Source organism: Eulemur rufifrons, chromosome 9 (genome assembly GCF_041146395.1).
Source record: "Eulemur rufifrons isolate Redbay chromosome 9, OSU_ERuf_1, whole genome shotgun sequence".
Taxonomy (NCBI): Eukaryota; Metazoa; Chordata; class Mammalia; order Primates; family Lemuridae; genus Eulemur; species Eulemur rufifrons.
The window spans coordinates 1,624,083-1,645,025 of record NC_090991.1 but is presented as its reverse complement, the minus strand read 5'-3'; the positions used below and the strand labels follow the sequence as shown (position 1 = coordinate 1,645,025).

The window sequence follows — 20,943 nt, the reverse complement described above, 5'->3', positions numbered from 1 at the left end:
GCTGTTGGCCTTCCAGTTTCGCAAGCCAGTAAATACCCTTCATTTAAGTCACCTTGAGAGTTCGGTTTTCTGGAACCTGAAATTTAATACATCTGAACTGATAATGTGGGCAACTAGACAATAGTCTTTTGATGAAATTCAAGTTCACTGTGAATTTCTCAATAAACACTTTTAAAAAATTCATTAACATATTTTGATTGAGCACAAAAATTTGATTAAGAAATGAGAAGATACAAATAATACTAAGGAGAGACTGATCTGATCCAATGACATACCACTTTTAACATAAGTGTAAGTGGTGTGCTCAAGCGCATACATAGAGAAATAGGCACAAATGGGGGCCGGGCGCGGTGGCTCACGTCTGCAATTCCAGCACTCTGGGAGGCCGAGGAAGGAGGATCGCTTGAGCTCAGGAGTCTGAGACCAGCCTGAGCAAGAGAGAGACCCTGTCTCTACTAAAAATAGAAAAGTTAGCGGGGCGTGGTGGTGCGCGCCTATGGTCCCAGCTGCTCGGGAGGCTGTGGGAGGATCCATCACTTGAGCGAGGAGTTGGAGGCTGCAGTGAGCTATGATCAGGCCACTGCACTCCAGCCAGGGAAACAGAGTAAGACCCTGTCTCTTAAAAAAATAAATACATTAAATAAACATCCTGAATCCTGATGATGTAAAGGCTGAAGGCATTCATCGCTACACACCTAATACAACTGAGTCCTTTTGAAACTTTGACTTCATAAAGTCTAAACTGTCATATTAATATGTTTTTAATTTTTAGAAGTTTTTAAATTAACTTTTTCAAATTAAGTTCCTGGGAAGCTATTAATAAGAGAACTATAATAGACTTTCAATACAGTTGACCCTTGAACAACATGGGGGTGGGAGCACTGACCTCCCTTAAAGTAAAAAATCCATGTATAACTCTTGACTCCCCAGAAACTTGACTACTAATAGCTCAATGTTGACCAGAAGCCTCACCAATAACAAACATCCATTAACACATATTTTGTTTATGTATATATACTGTATTCTTATAATAAAGTCAGCTAGAGAAAAGAAAATGTTATTAAGAAACTCACAAGAGAACATGCATTTACAGTCCTGTACTTTATTTATTACTACTATAAGTTGATGCTGTCTGTCTGTAAGACGAATTGTCTGTCTGAAATGGTGGCACCCATAACTCCAGACCTCAATCTAAGGTGCCCAGCACGCAAGCCAACTTTTCTTGTAATGTCATGACTTTTCTCTGCCTCTTGGGGCGCACCTCCAACATCACTAGTGGCACTTCACATGGGTTCCATGGAGTTATGTGAGTTTTATGGTATTGCACTAAACACGATTAAAATACAAGAGAACTTCAAGACATCACTTTGTACTGCAATCCGCAATTTACTAGAGGGACAAACTGCTCACTCGGACACAATTAGTTCAAAGGGCATTTTAAGCAGGTACTCCCAACACTTGAGCTCGCCACGACTGTAACAGGAGGTGGCTATGAAATTATTACAGCAGTACAGTATGTCCTATAGTTGGTTTATGCAGTTATGATTTAATAGTGCATCTTTGTATTTGTTTACATTTCTCTTGACTGCCAATGGTGCCAGGTATGGTCTGTGTTTGCGTGGGTAAGTTGCGGCAAATTTTAACTTTTTGTAATAGATTTGTGCGTATCTTACGGAAGTAAATGATAAAATTGATTAGGATCTACATATATTTTATGCATTCATGACATATCTTTTTCTCAACGTTTTCGACAACCAGTTCAAACCAGTGTTGTTCAAGGGTCAACCGTCCTTTTCACGTCCAGATGCTGCACTTGCGACACGCTGCACGCTCGGTAAAGACAAGACCTATTTAATCACTCTTGTGAAATGAAGACTGAAACCACTGAGCAATAAAACGTTTTAGTAATGCCAGTCTCTAGCATGAAGTCATCTTGGCAAGGGCCATGATAAAAGCTGGAAGAGCACTAGAGTTTCACCATAACTACAGCAGAACAGGCAAGCCTGAGAGGGCAGGACTCACTCACTGTCCGTCTGCCATTCCTAGTAGGACCATAAATAAGGCTCCTTTTATTTCTTTCCATTTTTTAAACCTCTAGTTATTTGTTGGTTTTGAAGATGGAAAGAGCTAAAGCAGAACAGACACTCTGTCGTTATTTCTAGCTATAGTTTAACTTCTTCCTTTTGCTGCCAAATCTTAGCCTATTCTTCCCTTCAGTGTTACTTATGTCTTATCTAAACGGCTAGGAATTTTTAAAAAACATTAACTCAAAGTATATTTGTGAAATGCATCCAGCTGTGCATTATGAAATATACATTCCAGTTGTACTTCTTATTACATCTGTTCTTTTTTCTTTTTCTTTTTTTTTGACTACATCTCTCTTTCCTAAAAGGTTCTTCCCATCTCTGCACACATCATTTCAAGAAACTGTACGGGGCAGAGGTCAGGTTCAGAGAAAGTTGCTAAAATTCGTCATCAGACGGAGCTGTGGCCAGCGCCTGGCTGTCCCCACCCCAGCTGAGCCCAGGTCTCCAGCCCCGACACCCTTCTTCACAGGCACCGACGGAAGAGCGGGAGCCGTCCTACTGCTCATGGTGTCATCGATTAGAAGGCTTCTACCAGTGGAGTCTCCTTCAAGCCCTGGGAGGCAAGCCTTATCGCCAACCAGTGCATTCTGAAACCCTGCTGCCGGCCACGTTACCTTTCCTGGCACCGTGGCAAGGTGACCGCAGGGGAGTCGAGAGGACGCAGCAGAACGGAGTCCGGCTCCATCAGCACCCACAGGTCTCTCGTCCTCCTCCCACCCCGATCGTCACTTATTCCCGCCACCCCCTCAGGCTTGCGGGCTGACTCCAAAGAGCTAAAATAAAGCAAGCTCCACCTCATAATTATAAAGACTAATACAATAACAAAAAAAGAAACATGTTTGATTTCTTACATTTTTAAATGCCAATAAAAATTATATTGTGGTGGATCGTAAGTAACATCAAACTAAGTATTTGTAGACAAACAGAATATTGAGAACAGCTGAATATTAGGCTAGGTTGGTTTATAATTTTTGTTTCTTTCTTACAGTTACATTTGTTCAATAAATTAAAAACCAGAAGGTAGCCAAAGATTATGTAGAAAAAAGGGCACGAATCATCAGGGAAATGCAAATTAAAACCACAATGAGAGATCACCTCACATCTGACAGAATGGGTACTATAAGGAATATGACAGATAGCCAGGCGTGGTGGCACATGCCTGTACCATGGGTCTCAGCAACTTGGGAGGCTGAGGTGGGAAGATCACTTGAGTCCAGGAGTTTGAGGCCAGCCTGGGCAATACAGAGAGACCCCATCTCGCTCTCTCTCTTTCTCTCTCTCTCACACACACACACACACACAAAACCATGAAAGATAATTATTGGTGAGGATGTGGAGAAAAGGGAACCCTTGTATTGATGGGAATGTACATTAGTACAGCTATTATGGAGAACAGTATGGAGGTTCCTCAAAAAATTAAAAATAGAACCACCATCTGATCCAGCAATCCTATCACTGGGGATATAGCCAAAGCAATGAAATCAGCATGTCCAGGAGAAATCTGCACTCTAATGCTCACTGCACTGTTGTTCACAATAGCCAAGATATGGAATCAACCTAAGTATCCATCGACGGGCGAATGGATAAAGAAAATGTGGTCTATATAAACAATGGAATACTATTCAGCCTTAAAAAGAGAAGGAAATCCCGTCATGTGTGATAACATGATTGAATCTGAAGGACATTATGTTAACTGAAATAAGCCAGGCACAGAAAGACAAATACTGGATGATCTCATTTATATGTGGAATCTAAAAAAGTTGATCTCATAGAAGCAGAGAGTAGAACGGTGCTTACTGGGGGCTGTGGGAAGGAGGGTGGGGCTTGGGGAGATGTTGGTCAAAGGGTATAAAGTTTTAGTTAGACAGAAGAGTAAGTTCAAAAGATGTACATCATGTGATTATAGTTAATAACAATGTATTGTATACTTGAAAAATCTCTAAGAGAGTAGATTTTAAGTGTTCTCACCACAAAAAACGATAAGCATTTGAGGTGATACCTGTGTTCAATAGTTCAATTTAGCCATTCTACAATGTATACATATTTCATACAATTCTGTACATCACATTGTGCATAATATATGAAATTTTTGTCGAAAGATAAATTTATTAAAAAGTTTAAAAATTAAAAAATAAACATAGGAGGGAAAAATCCTATCAATAATAGACAGACAGGCAGTGGAAAAAATAAGTCTTTACAGAGAATAGAAAGTATGGATCAGGCAAAGAAATACTGTTTCAAGCGGTGATTCTCATGAGCTGAACATAAAATATTTTTAGTTCTTTTTTTTTTTTTTTTTGTCCCCCATCTGCCCCAAAGGATGCAGTTGTGGGGCTGTTCTTAGTAGGTCTTCTCCCTAACGTGAACTGGCGAAGGAAACGGTGACATTCTGAAATAAATGAATCATTTATTCGTTCAACAAGTATGCTCGGAGCACCTGCTCTGTGGGAGACAGGTAGGAGATGCAAATGAAAATGCACCAGCTTCACAGGCCACAAGACTGCTGTCTTGCTTCCTCAACACAAAAGAACTTGCTCATTCAGTTTCTAAGAACCTAAACTACTAGGATTTTTGTTTTTACCGGCACTCTTCATAAAGCGTTTCCTCAAAGAGTTCCAATAATTTCTTCACTGTTGACTCTAACTTTCCCCCTCAATCTTCACCTTCTCAACTTTTCAGCGGCTGCTAACTTCACGGACCTTCCTTCCTTCACTCTTTTTATCTGTGTCTGACAGTAGTGCCAACCAATTCTCACGTTCCTCCATGCAAGGAACCTTAAAATCTTATTTAAAATTTCCTCGCTCCTTCTTTTGGCAACCAACCAGTCAGCCAATGAATCCCATTAATGGTTTTGGAAACGTTCCCTTATTTTCCCTTTCTTTTCCTTTTGGTCTGAATCCAGTCCGGGTCCTCAGAATGTTCTAATTTTCTGAAACCGTTTTCTCACAGGTCTTCCTGATTCCATCCAGCCCCTCCTACCGTCAGGACACTCTGGACCAATATCCCTTAACTATCTCGTTTGTGTTTCTGTTCCAGAATCTGCGAGCATTTCTTACCCCTGCCGCACCCACCTCAGACTTGTTCCCTGGCCTGTCAAGGCCACACGTCATCTCGTCCCAGTCAAGGTCTCCAACCTCACTCACCTTCTGTGGCCTTTGCTCTCCAACACACGCACTCCACTCCAGTCAGGCTCCTCATGTCGCCGACATATCCTGTGGCATTCCCTTTCCACTGGATCCTTCAGGCTGGCATTCAACATGCTTAATCCTCCTCAATTAAAAAACGTCTGGAATCCACATCTTTCTCCAGCTATTACATATCTCATTTATCTCTTACCCTCATATCGAAATCCTCGAAAGAGCTATGTTCACTGGTTGTCTTCATTTCTTCCCTTTTCACTTATTCCGGTACCCACGCCCAATATTGGACCAAAACACTGCCTGCTGAGTCATCAGTGAGCTCCACGTGGTCCAAAGCCATGGACGTTTTCAATCCTCTCAGCAGAGCTGACATAATCCCTGCCTTTTGGAAACACCCCTCTGGTTCCCACTTCCCTCCACCGGCACCCGCTGTCTGTCTCCTTTGCTGCCTCTTCCTCCTCTCGCCGCTCTGCATGCTAGAAATCTTCAGACCTAGGTGCCTGGCCTTTATTCTTCTCTTATTGCAAATATTTTCCTGGTGATTCTACTCATTCTCATGATCTTAAATAAATACCACCTGTATACTGATGACTCCCAAATTAACTCTTCTTGTATGGACCTCTCCTCTGAGCGACAGATCTGAGTATCAAGCTACACACTTGATAAGCAAACAGAATTATCACAAAGAACACCTCAAACTAGATAACAGGGAGAAGGGAAGGCTGAGAAGAATGCACAAAATGTGCAGAGGCCCTGGAATGTGGAGAGCCGTGGCAGGGAGGGGAGTGGTGAGGAAGAAGGTTAATTTATACAGGGTACTCAAAGAAGGTCTACTGATAGGGTTGAGATTCAAGGTGATATAATCCATGAAAACAAGGCCAGAGTCCTATGAAAAAAGAATAAAGATAACACAAGAAAAAGCTCTAAAAATTTTTAAATATGCTTGCCAAATTAAAAATTCAATAGAAGGGATGGAATGCAAAATCATGGAACTCTCCCAAAATGTTGAACAAAACAAAAAAAGAGACAGAAACAGAAAAGATTAAGAACACAAGGGTGGGTGCGGTGGCTCACGCCTGTAATCCCAGCACTCTGGGAGGCCAAGGTTGGAGAATAGCTTGAGGTCAGAAGTTCGAGACCAGCCTGAGCAAGAGTGAGACTATCTCTACAAAAAATAGAAAAATTAGCTGGACGTGGCAATGTGCACCCTGTAGTCCAGCTACCTGGGAGGCTGAGGCGGGAGGATAGCTTGAGCCTAGCCGTTTGAGGTTGTGGTGAGCTAGGATGACGCCACTGCACTCTACCCAGAGTGACAGAGGGAGATGCTGCCTTAAAACAAAAACAAAAACCACAAGGGTCATTTCAGGAGATCAACCAATTAACAGAATTTCCAGAAATATATCCCAGTGGAAATAGAGTGAAGGAAGTTATCAAAGAGCAAGAGAACTCCCCAAAGTTGAAGAACCTGAGTTTCCAAAATTCATGTCAAGCAAAATGAATTTAAAAAAATCCCATATGGAGATATATATATTTTATAAAGTTTCAGAACACCAAAAACACCTAAATTTGGGGAAGGGGTACAGATTGAGAATGAGAAGGGCCATCATCATTTATTAGCAATCTTAAATTCTAGAAGGCAACAAAGTAAACACCTTCAAAGTTCAAAGGGAAAATGATTTTCAACCTAGAATTCTACATCCAACCAAACTATAAATCAAACACAGAGGTAGAAAGCACATTTTAAAGCATGCAATGACTGCAAAAATTAAACTGTCAATACCCTTTCTAAGGAAGAAATTTGAGGATGTGCTCCAGCAAAACAAGGGAGTAAACCAAAGAGGAAGAGAACAATTGATCCAGGAAGCAGTGGCTCTATTACAGGAAACCAGTCAAGGGAAGTCTCGAGATGATACCCATGGAACAAGTATGGAAAATAAATCTAGACTGATTCAAGAGGACAAAGTGCCAAAGAAGGGAAGTTTCTTTGACAGAACATCTGATTGGATGAAGAGTATTAAAAAAGAGGATATAATAACAATAGTGAAAAAACAAGAAACTTCATAAAAACAAGCAGCTCTGTAAGTAACAAAATCGTAACACATGACTTTACCCTGCAGTGAAGAATATATAAGTAGTCACAATAACATCAATACCATTTAAATTGACCTATATACAGAGTACACAAGACTGTTTTCTAGAACATATGAATACTGTCATCCTTGCTAGCAAAAAAGGCAAAGTATGGATGACAGAAATTGAGAGGCAGAGTGAGTGGATGAAAAGGAAAGTGACAATAACATCCACCCTCCCTCACAAATGGAGAGTCGCAGATACTATACACAGTTGACAAGACAAGAAATAAGATGAAATACATTATTAAAATAAAAGCAATAACCAAGAAAGGAACTAAAAACAGTGATATTATGATATTGGGAGGGGGTGAAGGTTGTAAGTTAAATCCTCATCTATCATGGACAGAAGTTAACAAAATTTGAAAAATCAAAAAATTGCAATGCAAAGAGAACAAGAAAACAAGCCACAGAACAGGAGAAAATATTTTCAAAAAATACATCTGATAAAGGACTGTTATCTAAAATATACAAAGAACTCTTAAAACTCGAAAATAAGAAAACAATTCAACTAAAAATGGGCAAAAGATCTGAATAGACATCTTACCAAAGAAGAAATACAGATGGAAAATGAGCATATGAAAAGATGCTCCACAGCATATGTCTCTAGGGAATTTCAAATTAAAACAGTGAGATATCACTATACCCTATTAGAACGGCTACAATCCAAAACACTGGCACCATCACATGCTACTGAGGATATGGAACAACAGGAGCTCTCATTCACTGCTGGAATGATACAGCCACTCTGGATGACAGTTTCTTAGAAAACTAAACATACTTGTACTACATGATCCAACTAGAGTGCTCCTTGGTAATTAACCAAATGAGCTGAAAATGCATGTCCACACAAAAACCCGTACAACGATGTTTATAGCAGCTTTCTTCAAAATTTCCAAAACTTGGAATCAACAACTATGGTACACCCAGATAATGGAATGGTATTTAGCCTTAAAAAGCAATGAGCTATATCAAGCCATTAAAAGACAAGGAGGAACCTTAAATGCATATTGCTAAGTGAAAGAAGTCAATCTGAAAAGCTACGTATGACATGATAGAAAAAACAAAGCTATGGAGATGGTTAAAAAAAAAAAAATCAGTGGTTTCCAGGGGTTGGGGAGCGGGGAGGGATGACCAAACAGAACACAGAGGGTTTCAGGGCAGGGAAACGACTCACGAGACACAGTGGTAGATACAAGTCATTAGACATTTGTGCAAACATGCAGGATGTACAACACCAAGAGTGAGCCTCAGTGTGAACTCCGGACTCCAGGTGATAATGAGGTGTCAATGTGGGTTCACCAACTGTGACCAATGTGCCACTCTGGTGGGGGATGTTGATAATGGGGGAGACTGTGTGTGTTTGGGGACAAGAGCATAGGATAGAGGAACTCTCTACCTTTTGCTTAATTTTGCTGTGCCTAAAGCTGCTCTAAAAAAAAATACAGTGCATATTTTTTAAAAGGCAGTGAAAATGTAATGAGGTGGTTAACCTCTGAGAAGACAGACAAGAAACCGGAAGGGTAGGGCAGCCCAGCAGCCTTGCTTGTCATAATAAGCTCCTGCCCTGGGTCATTTTTAAATCTGTGTATAAACTACTCTGATAATAAAAATTAAGAAAAAGAAATGTGGATGTCTGTGAAGACAGTGTGGAAACAGGCAATTGGTAATCCGTTGGTTTTATAGGCAGCACTGATCCTTTGGACTTAGAACAAATGAGATAAAAGGAAAAAAAAAGTTTGAGGCAATTCAGCAGGCAGATGTACGACCATAAGGAACTAAATCTGTTATCAAACCTTGGGGCCCCGCCTTGCCTGTGGTAGAAGAAGTAATTTTTTCCATAGCTGGACTGCTCTTTGGGAAGTCTCCATGGAGTGCTTTCTAGAGAGATTCACACATCTCATATTAAAGTTAACAGAAATTCTCTTTGCAAATCGAACAGAGGAAAAAAAACACAAAAGAATTCTACATTCATACAAACGAACCCAATCACTCACTCATTTTGCTTCTCCGTATAAAGCAAGCAGCAGTGTCAATGTTTAGAGATGGTTTTTGTAAGGGATAAACCTTTTCTGTCTCATCTTCATTTTATTGTTTTTGTTTTTTTGCAGCATGCAAAATTAATTTTGCTCACACTCCACTTGCTCAGCAATTGGGGTGAGAATTCAAAACACTTGTAAATCTACTCCTCCTTCCTCCCAAATACTCATGCTGTACCATGGCCACTATGAGCTGTGTTCCAGAATGAGGGACAATACAGCTTCTGAACAAAAGACCCCTAACACTCAGAAGGGGGCTCAGGCCTGGAGAGGACACAGTGACTGCTCTGTGTTGGGTTACAGGCGAGATAGGGGCAGAAACAAAGCTGCAGTGTTTATGGGAAGAGATAATGGTATGGTCTGACCAGCTTCTTGCAGGCGGCCCACACAGCCAGCTGCCATTAGTCACCTCCAGGAGAAGGCAGAATGCAAAATGGCTCTGGAAGGGCAGCTCCCAAAGTGCCATTTGAAACGTGCAAAGCAGACAGGGACGTCTAATTTCCATTGAAACTGAAGTGGCCCAAGGAACGCTTGGTCCCAGAATTCGCTCTGCACGCTGCGTTAGCTTCCTTGCCCATTGTGTGGGCCAAATGAAATCCTCATTGCCTAACTTGAGAGCTTGGCACCTCTGAACAGAAATCTCCCAGCACTGTGGGAAAATACAGCACACAGTCTCCAGGCAGCAAACACTAAGAATGAGGAGGAACTGAGGCTGTGGGGCTTTAGGGAATTAAAAGATCTGCCACTCCACGTGCAGCCTTTCTTCCAGGAGAGATGGGGAAAGCTCAACTTCAGGTTTGTGACGCTTAATGCAAGTCAGAAACACCTAGTCTAGATCACAACTGAACTCTGACTTCCTAAAGTTATACACCTGGCTCAGCTGTAGCTCAGTCTCATAGAGATCACCGAGAAACTTCCAAGTTCCACCAGTAAAATATATTAAATCCATCCAGATTTGCAATTGGAGAAATTAGAGAATTAGATGGACTGAACATGGTAAATCCTATTTATTCTGATTAACATCACTTTTTTCCCCCCTTTGGTTTGTTTTTGGAAACCACTCGTGGGTCAAAACATACAAAAAACTTTAAGGAATCATCCACATCCTTTGAATCAGAGTTTACTGTGTAGCCAATAATAACAGCATTTTACATTTGCCTAGTGCTTTGGTCTTCAAAGCATTTTCACACAAATTTGAGGCTTACAAAAATCAGTTGGTAAAAGTATCATCATTTTACAGATAAGAAAACTGAGGGTCTGAGATGCTTCATGATTTCCCAAGGGTCACATAAGTCTTCTGACACAGCTAAGGCAGTATAAAATGTTATTTCAGAACTGGAAGAGACAGGGAATCATGTAGCCTCATTTTTCACACAAAGTAGCATCAGTAACCGTCCAACTTCTGTTCTATTTACTAAACTCTCCTGTTCTGGTTGCCACTGAATATTTTCAGTGACAGAGAACTCAGCAGCTGTCCAGATTGGCTGGACAATCTTTCTTTATATGAGGCTGACTTCTACCTCCGTTAACGTGGCACACACTGGCTCCAGTTCTGAAACAATCTGGAAACACAAGGAGCAAACGTATTGCCTCTTCCACACGACATCTGAATCTCTGAGGGCAGCTCTGTTTCTCCCGCGTCTTCTAAATCTTCACTCAAAACATTCCTAATTCTTCTCACCAGGCTTCACAGGACCCCGGGTCCATGCACTGGACGAACTGCATGCAGATCTTTGACTTACCAAGGTCCCTCTGAAACGTTATCCAGAATGTCAGAAACACTGCAGATACGGTCTCCGTGAGGTGGGGATCTTTTGGTTACAACAGAAAACCCAACTCAAGCCTGCAGCAATAAAAAGAGAAGTTTTGGCTTGCGTAACTGAAAGTCTAGGATCAGGTCCAGTCTTGGGTCTGGCTCATTCCGAAGACGTTCTCAGGGTCAATCTCTCTCCACCTGTTGCTTCTGCCTTCCTCCGCAGGTCACCTTTGTCCGTAAGCTGCCTGCCCCGGTGGCAGTGTGATGGCACTGGGAGCTCCAGGCTTCACATCTGCACACTGCCAAACCCAGAGAAGAGCGGGAGCTCTCCCCGAGGAGCCGCAGCAAATGTCTCCTCGCATCTGGCCGAGTCTGTGCCATCCATCCTTGACTCACTGAGGCCAAAGTGACATGCTGATCCACTCAAAGGGAAAAAATGGTGACTTATCCAAGGGGATTTCCTGGGAGAAGAGGGAAGTAGATGCTGGGAAGCCAACCAAAAAGTGTTCAAAATGGAGTCTGACAAACGCAGAGTCAGCTCCCTGGCATAGCATACTGGTACAGGTTGTGCATCCCAAATCCAAAAATCCCAAACCCAAAATGCTCCAAAATCCAAAACCTCTTGAGCCCTGACGTGAGTCCCAAAGGAAGTGTTCACTGAAGTATATTTCAGATTTCGTATTTCTGGATTAGGGATGCTCAACATGCAAATATTCCAAAACACAAAAAAAATCTGAAATCCGAAGTCCAAGCATTTCAGATAAGCGATACTCAGACTGGATAGCAGCACAGTGCATAGAAAATGGTACAGTGTACCAGCTGCAAACCGACCAGCCGAAAAGGCTTCAGATTCCACAGGGGACATCAGGCAATTAAAAACAAAAGTCATGTAAACTATTTAAGCATACATTTAGTGTACGAGACTTAATACAGGCATGCCTCACTTTATTGTGCTTCGCAGATACTGCACTTTTGACAAATTGAACATTTGTGGCAACCCTGCATCGAGCCAAGCAAGTCTATTGGCACCATTTCTCCAACAGCACATGCTCACTTCCTTAGCATTTTTTCCAAGAAAGTATTTTTAAAATTAAGGTATGTACACTGTTTTTTTTTTTTTGTTTTGTTTTGTGTGTTTCTTTTTTTTGTTTTGTTTTTTGAGATAGAGTCTTGCTCTGTCATCCTGGCTAGAGTGCAGTGGCGTCATCATAGCTCACTGCAACCTCAAACTCCTGGGCTCAAGCAATCATCCTGCTTCAGCCTCCCAAGTAGCTGGGACTACAGGAAGAAGCCACCATGCCCAGCTAATCCCTCTATTTTTTTGTATAGACAGGGTCTCGCTCTTCCTCAGGCTGGTCTAGAACTCCTGGCCTCAAACCCTCTCGCCTCAGCCTCCCAGAGTGCTAGGATTACAGGTGTGAGCCACCACACCTGGCCTAACCTTTTATTTTTAATAATACAAAATTTCATAAGAATGATGTACAGTCGGTCCTCTGTATCTGTGGGTTTCCTATCCACAGATTCAACTAACTATGATCAAAAATATTTTGGGGAACAGAAGGATTGTTGCATCTGTACTGAACACGTACAGACCCTTTTTTGTTGTCATTACTCCCTAAACAACACAGTGTAACAATGATTCCCACAGCGTTTACACTGTATAAGGTAGTATAAGTAATCTAGAGATGATTTAAAGTGCACAGGAGGCTGTGAGTGGGTTATGTGCAAATAACACTACACCGTCTTGTATCAGAGACTCGAGAATCACGGATTTGTCTTCCTCAGTGATGTGCCTTGTGTTGAGTACATGGTTCCAGAAGGACGTTTCCAGACTCTTTTGCAGCGGGGTGTGGCCAGGGGGACTAGGTTCTGGCCAAGGGGATGAAGCATTTTCTAGAAGCTCTCCTTAACAGATAGTGCACGTGTTACCTTTGTTCCCTCTCTCTCCTCATCCCTTTCCTCCATCCTGCTGCCTGAAACGCAAATGCCACCATTTGGGACCATGAGGTCAGGGAATGACCTCAGTGGAGTTGGAAGTCACCAGGTGCCAAGGCCCAGGACCGGCCAGTACCTGCTGAGTACCACGCCAGCCCTGGACCAAACACCCAGGCTTCTATGTAAGAAATAAACATGAACCTGTCTCGCTGAAGCCACTATTATTTGGGAGGTTTTGTCACTTGCAGTCAAATTTAATCCTAATACAATGAGTGACCCTGAATATAAGGTGATACCCATTTCCCAATAAGAATAAAAAAAAAAAAGCCAAAATAACTAGCTTTTTGACCAACTTGAGTAAACTTTTATCACTGGAGATAGTCAAATCCTTACTTTTAATTTACATATTATTTATATACTTATATATTTATAAATAAAATATATAAAACTTATGTTTATATATTTATATATACATAGTTTAAATATTAAAAGACATTCATTGAGAAATACTGATCCCATATTCATATTTCAAGAAAACTTTCACCCAAATTCCTCACATGCATGTTTACATAACTGTCCTCATCATTACTAGAGCTACTTTCAAGCTACCTATTCCGATTTGCAGAGAATCATCTAAGCTACTTGAAATTTGATACTTTCTGAATCCAGTGAGAGTGTGAGGCTGTCACTGAAAATTTTATACCAAGTCACAGATATGTATTTACATGACATTCTTCCTGTGGGTGTGTATCTGTGACCGCTACAAGCTAACCTCTTACTGTCCTGCTATACGGGCTTCCAAAGCCTCAATTCAACAAAAAGTTACACTTGTAAGTATGAGATCAGACCCAATGGAATAAGTACTAAATTTGTTTTAAATTTCTTTTTCTAAACCAACTCTGTCAGGTGGCCTACATAAAACTCTAAAATTAAAATAGATGGAGTTATATCTTGTTAAAATATTACTTTGTTATTCAAAATAAAGTTTTTAAGAACGCGCCCAGTTTAAAAAGATACTTGGTAAGACTTAAATAAGGAGCTTCTTTTTTTTTCTAACAAAAAATTCTGGGGAGAAATTAGTCTCATATCCAGACTATTTGGGAAGGATAATTTTATATATTAAGTTTGTCCATCCTGGAACATGGTGTAGTTTCTCCATTATTTCAGGTCTTGTTTTATGAACCACAGTGAGATTTAATACTTTTCACTTTATGTAATATAATTTTCTAGTTAAAATTACTCTTCAATATTTTATGGCATTTGTGAATTTTTTCTCTTTCCAGTGCAAACCAATTATTGCTAATACAGAAAAAAGCTATTGTTCTTTTTATATTTATCTTATATATGATCACAAATTCTCTTATTCTTAAGTCAAATTTGTTTTTTCTTCTTTAATATGTAAACAAAAAAATGTTTTTGCCTTATTGCATCAATATGAAAACAATGTTAAATAACAGTGATAATACTTTAGGTTTTATATTTTTTCCTAGGAAAAATTTTGTGAATTTATACTTTGAGAGGAAATTGCCCATTTTCTCTAGTTTTTCACATGTATTGCTATAGATTTAATTTTTCATTTCTTCTACACCTGTAACAATAAATAGATCTTTACCTGTTTTTAATATTTCTTCTTCTTTTTTTCCCTTTAATCAAGGATAATTTCCATTATTTGCCTTTTCAAAGAACTAGTGTTTGGTCTTATTTATCTTTTCTTTCATTTTACGTTATTTCATTAGTTTCAGCATTAACCATTAATTTATTTCTCTTATTTTGTTCTTTTTTCTACTTTTATAAGTTGAATATTTCAATCACATATTTTCAGTCTTTCTTATACCAATAAAAGCATTTAAAATTATACATATTCCAAACTATAGCTTCAGTTCTTTCCACTGATTTTTCTACAAAACTCTCTTCTTTATTTCTAGATGATTTATAGTTTCTGTTTTGACTTTCTTTTGGTGCAGGCGTTATTTAAAAAGAGTGTCTCTTAATTCCAAGGCAGTTTTTTTTTATAATCATCTTTTTTTGTAACACTAATTTCACTAGATTAAGATGACAGGTTATTACACATAAAATCATAAGTTTTGTATTTTTTACTTTTTGTCTTCTGTGACAAAGTATATGACTAACTTCTGTAGACACTTCCTAGATACAGAAGAAGAATGTATATTCCCTGTTCCATAAATTTGTTGAATATGTTGTTTGTAACCTCTATATTTTTTATTTTTTTAATTTGTTTATTTCAGAGGTTGAAAATTGGCTGCCTCCAAGCTACAGACATGCTTTGTTTGGCTGGCAAAGTGCTTTAAAATGTATGAATCCCAATGCCTCCAGGCAACGCATGCACTATCCAGTTCACTGTGCACCTCCCACCCTCCCGCTGTCTGCAACCCCATGATTCACATATTCCACTACCCACTGGACCCTGCGGGCAGCCCAGTTGGCAATCTAGCTAACCTGACCTGTCAAAATAGAAAATACACATAATTAACATTTAGTATAATATGTCTTTTATTAAATTCTTCTTTTATTCCTGGTTTTGTTCTATGTATTTTGCTACTTAAAGCTTAAAGACAGTTACACTGTGTGTGTGTGTGTGTGTGTGTGTGTGTGTATTTATTTATTTATTTTTGAGACAGGGTCTCACTCTGTCGCCCCAGGCTGGAGTTCAGTGGTATGATTACAGCTCACTGCAGTCTTGAACTCCTGAGATCAAGCAATCCTCCCACCTCAGCCTCCCAAGTAGCTGGGACTACGGGTGTGAGCACCATACCCTGCTAATTTTTCTTAATTTTTTAAGAGACAGGGTCTTGCTATGTTGCCCAGGCTGGTCTCTAACTCCTAGCCTCAAGCAATCCTCCCACCTCAGCCTCCCAAAGTGCTGGGATTACAGGCATGAGCCATTACATCCAGCCCTGTTTTTTATTTTTATCAGAATATGGTATCCCTCTTTGGCTTGCTTAATGCTTTTGTCCTTGCATGCTGCTTAGTCTGACTAGGGTTGATCTTTGCTGATCATTGCTTTTTAATAGGTGAATTTAGCTAAAGAGTATTTATTATGGGGCTGTTCATTTGGCTTTATTGTTTCCACTTGATTTTGTTTACTGTTTAGTAACTCTGTTTCTGTCTCTCCTCCCCCTCCTTGCTTTTGCTGACTTGGTATTGCTTGTCTTTATTCCCAGCTGGCCTGCTAACCCTCACCATCATCCTTAATCCCTGATATTTGGGAATACTATGTTTTACTACTCTGTTAGTTATTACCTGCCATTCCTAACAGTGTTAAGCAGGCCCTTAGCAAAATGAAATAACCATGCCCCCCTCAATCCCTTACCAACAAAGATGAAAATTTTACAGTAATTTTACATCTGAATGCCTTGAGTGCCCCAGCCCCAATGCCAGGTTTTGCTGAGATAGTCTAGAATTTTTACTTCTGGGCTAGTTCCTAGATTTTCCCTGACAGTATGGTCCTTCTTTTCAAGAATCCTTACTTTACACTTCCATTATGAATTCTGAGCCACATTAGCATCTTCCATTTATGTGCACATTTTATGTGTACAATTTATGTATAAACGTTTCTTGCTCACCACTGTTTCTTGTATTCTTCTATCTCAGTATTTCTATTCTGATCCAATTACCAATATCTAATTGGACATCTGAATATTTGTTCAAATAGGATAGATGTCTAAAAATATCCTCCTTTCACCCTGATTCATAGAATGGTATCTGGGCAGGAGTGTCTGATATCTGACATTCTTTCTACCTACCTTTTTTTTTTTTTTTGAGACAGAGTCTCACTCTGTTGCCCAGGCTAGAGTGAGTGCCGTGGCGTCAGCCTAGCTCACAGCAACCTCAAACTCCTAGGCTCAAGCGATCCTCCTGTCTCAGCCTCCTGAGTAGCTGGGACTACAGGCATGCACCCCCATGCCCGGCTAATTTTTTCTATATACATATATTTTTTAGCTGTCCATATAATTTCTTTCTATTTTTAGTAGAGATGGGGTCTCGCTCTTGCTCAAGCTGGTCTCGAACTCCTGAGCTCAAACGATCCGCCCACCTCGGCCTCCCAGAGTGCTAGGATTACAGGCGTGAGCCACCGCGCCCGGCCTCTACCTACCTTTTGAAACTTTCTTCCCTAAGCTTGGAGACTTTCCCATCTTATTAGACTCAGCTGAAGCCAAGGTCTACCTCCCATTAAACAAGCTGAAAATGCCAGCTGTCTGCTCTCTCAGTGTCCCTTGCAGCTAAGGAGGTCCCTTGACCCTGCTATTATTTATACCTGTCCCAGACTCTGATGCGGGAACTGACACTGCAAAGCAAGGGCTATGGTGGGAAATGCTCGCTGGCAGCAGTGGTGGTGGCAGTGGGATGCAGGTCCTGGCGAGCGGCAGCCACGCTGCTCGCTGCAGACGTCAGGGCCAGCAGTGTCAGGTGCAAGCTGCACCGCCTGTGCCCAGGGACCCAGCAGCAGCATACAGCCTGGGCCAATCCTGCATGAGATCTGAGGCACTGTCCCTGGCTGCAGAGCCTCCAAGCATACCCCTCTAGCCATTCTAAAATGCCACAGCAACTCAACAGCCTTAAAATTTTGTTTTTCTTCCTAAGTTAACTAAAATCGGCTTCTGTGGTATGCAAGTAAGAACCCAGGCTGATAGGACTGACTACAGAAGATTTATAAGATTTATATTACAGTTCTTTAGCGTCAATAGTCCCTACAGACTTTAGCTTCTAGTGCTGCAGAGTGGATGAGAATTCCAAGGCCAACCTAATTCTCCTCAAAACTGACCTATCTTCCTGTCTAGAAGTTGGCAGGGTTTCTATCTTTATTGATGTGGTCCAGCAATAAGTTATGTCTTCTTTTCAGAATTCCATAAGTCCATCTGATGTCTAAATTTGTTTCCAGCTCAAAAGGTTTTCTTTGATGTATTTACACTACGCCTTCTCCATCTGTTCCTTTTCCCCTTCTAAGAATCCTGCTGTCCAATTAGTAGGTCTCTTACATCATCAGTCCCTCAAGCATTTCACCTTGTCTACCTCACGGTATCGCTATCTTTGTGTTTTACAGGATACTCCTTTCCAGAAAATTAATTCAGTTCTCAACACGGACTGTAATCCTTTACACTTCATCCAGTAGAAGTTTTAAATCAGGAGTACTAACTCTTTGAGAGGTGTTGCTTTCTTCTGCCTCTCTGATTTAGTTATGCTTGTTCTGAATGTTTAATTTCTATCTCAAGTTATTAAATCCCTCTTAAAGTGGATCACACTATTTCTTTGCTAAATAAGGGTTTGATCTTCAGCACCTAAGCAAGTCATCACACAGAGGAAGACCTGGAAATTTCCATTCTAGAGCCCAGGAGTGAACACACTGGCACCCTGGGGCCTCCTCTACCCTGACACGGGGACCATTTCTACCTGATCGCTCCGGCGCTAAGAATGAACAGAGAAGCACCCCCGCCCGGAGAAAATATTCAAAAACTTAAAGAGATATATGTATCAGTATGATTTAAAATAGAGAAAAATACTGGCTGTAGTAATGGATTAAATAACTTATGGTAATATATACAATGGAATATTACGGAGATATGAAGAATATTTGTGAATATTTAATTACTATGAAGAAATGTTATGACACATGATGAAATATAAAATTCAAGATATGAATTTGAATATACAGTGTGGTTCGAACCGTGTAAAAGTACACACACATACACACACCCGCCTCTCGGTATCGAAACCACACAGAAATGAAAGCAGTCATTATCTCTTGATACATTTCTTTAGTTTCTTCATTTTCTAGAATATGAGCATGTATTAGTTACATAATCAGACAAAAAAACTTATATGAAAAAAAACCACCAAAACAACTCCACTGGCACCCCTCTCTCCACAGGATAAATTCCAAATCCATTATCATGGCACACTCTAACCTACGAATTTCTTCGCCTACCACCCCTTCCCATTGTTCCCCATGTCCTGTCAACATCAAAGATCTAACTATTCCTCAAAATTGCTGGATGTTTTTTACAACTCCATCTAGCCAGGTGCTGTTTCCTCTGCCTAAAATCCCTCCCACCCCCTCGCAAATGCCACTCTTTGGTGAAACCTTTCCCAATGTCCTCAGGAAGAAATAACTGCTCAGGGCGGCCCTGGGGAGGTCCCCCTGCATTGTGCTATGTGAGGTTTACCGTCCTCCTCCCGGCAGGGGGTGCGAGGGGTTTGAGGCAGAGGAAACAGCACTTGTTAAGAGATGGAGCTGTAAAGAAAATCCAGCAGTTTTGAGGAACAGTTAGATCTCTGATGTTGTCCATGTCCCGATGCCTGGAACCTGTGAATACCAAGACACCCAGCAAGGCCAGTGCGCTACAGTCCTTCTCAAAGCCTCTCATCCATATTTTCAGTAAGATTTGAAAGGGAAGCACCTTCATTAAAAGGGCAGATGTGACATCAGGAAAGACTGCGTCCCCTGTAAAACACTGATCACCGGCGATACTGACCACTGTAAGAAAACCCAGTTAATGAATGAGAGACCAACTAAGGAAATTCACTCAGAGTTGTGAACCAAACAGTCATGAGTGACTAAAATTTTTTAAAATTTAAGAGACGTGGAGGAAGACTGCAAAGATGCAATATAACAGGATGCCAGAAGAAAGCACACACCGAGGGAAAAATAATGGGGGACAACCACCCTGAGGTCAGGGAAAGCCTTGAAAGGGACAGCTGACCCCCAGGCACGAAGCGACGAGACGGGTCCACACCAGACGCGCTGCCAACGTCGGAATCCCCAGCACCGCGTGGCGGAGGGGAGGGGTTCCACGGGCGCCTGGCAGCAGCCAGGTCCCCTCTGGGCCTGCCGTCCTCCCGGGGGGCGGCGGGCTGAAGGTGCCCCCCAGCGCAGCAGTCGCTGCCAACGCAGGAGCGCCTCGCGGACACCGGGCCGAGCTGCGGCCAGGGCGGCGGCCGGGCACCCACCGCGGGCACAGACGGCCGGGCAGGGGGCCGGGCACCCACCGCGGGCACAGACGGCCGGGCAGGGGGCCGGGCGCCCACCGCGGGCACAGACGGCCGGGCAGGGGGCCGGGCGCCCACCGCGGGCACAGACGGGCCGGGCAGGGGGCCTGGCGCCCACCGCGGGCACAGACGGCCGGGCAGGGGGCCGGGCGCCCACCGCGGGCACAGACGGCTGGGCAGGGGGCCGGGCGCCCACCGCGGGCACAGACGGGCCGGGCAGGGGGCCGGGCGCCCACCGCGGGCACAGACCGGCCGGGCAGGGGCCGGGCGCCCACCGCGGGCACAGACGGGCCGGGCAGGGGGCCGGGCGCCCACCGCGGGCACAGACGGCCGGGCAGGGGGCCGGGCGCCCACCGCGGGCACAGACGGCTGGGCAGGGGGCCGGGCGCCCACCGCGGGCACAGACGGGCCGGGCAGGGGGCCGGGCGCCCACCGCGGGCACAGACGGGCCGGGCAGGGGGCCGGGCGTCCACCGCGGGCACAGACCGGCCGGGCAGGGGGCCGGGCGCCCACCGCGGGCACAGACGGCCGGGCAGGGGGCCGGGCGCCCACCGCGGGCACAGATGGGCCGGGCAGGGGGCCGGGCGCCCACCGCGGGCACAGACCGGCCGGGCAGGGGGCCGGGCAGGGGGCCGGGCGCCCACCGCGGGCACAGACCTGCTGGGTAGGGGGCCGGGCGCCCACCGCGGGCACAGACGGCTGGGCAGGGGGCCGGGCGCCCACCGCGGGCACAGACGGGCCGGGCAGGGGGCCGGGCGCCCACCGCGGGCACAGACCGGCCGGGCAGGGGGCCGGGCAGGGGGCCGGGCGCCCACCGCGGGCACAGACCTGCTGGGTAGGGGGCCGGGCGCC

General features: G+C 43.0%; 1 protein-coding gene across 3 annotated transcripts in view; it reads right to left on the bottom strand.

Annotated features, from left to right (window-relative positions):
• Window positions 1-20,943, bottom strand: part of SPECC1 (sperm antigen with calponin homology and coiled-coil domains 1) — a 174,891-nt gene that overhangs the window by 101,925 nt on the left and 52,023 nt on the right. The window lies entirely within an intron of this gene.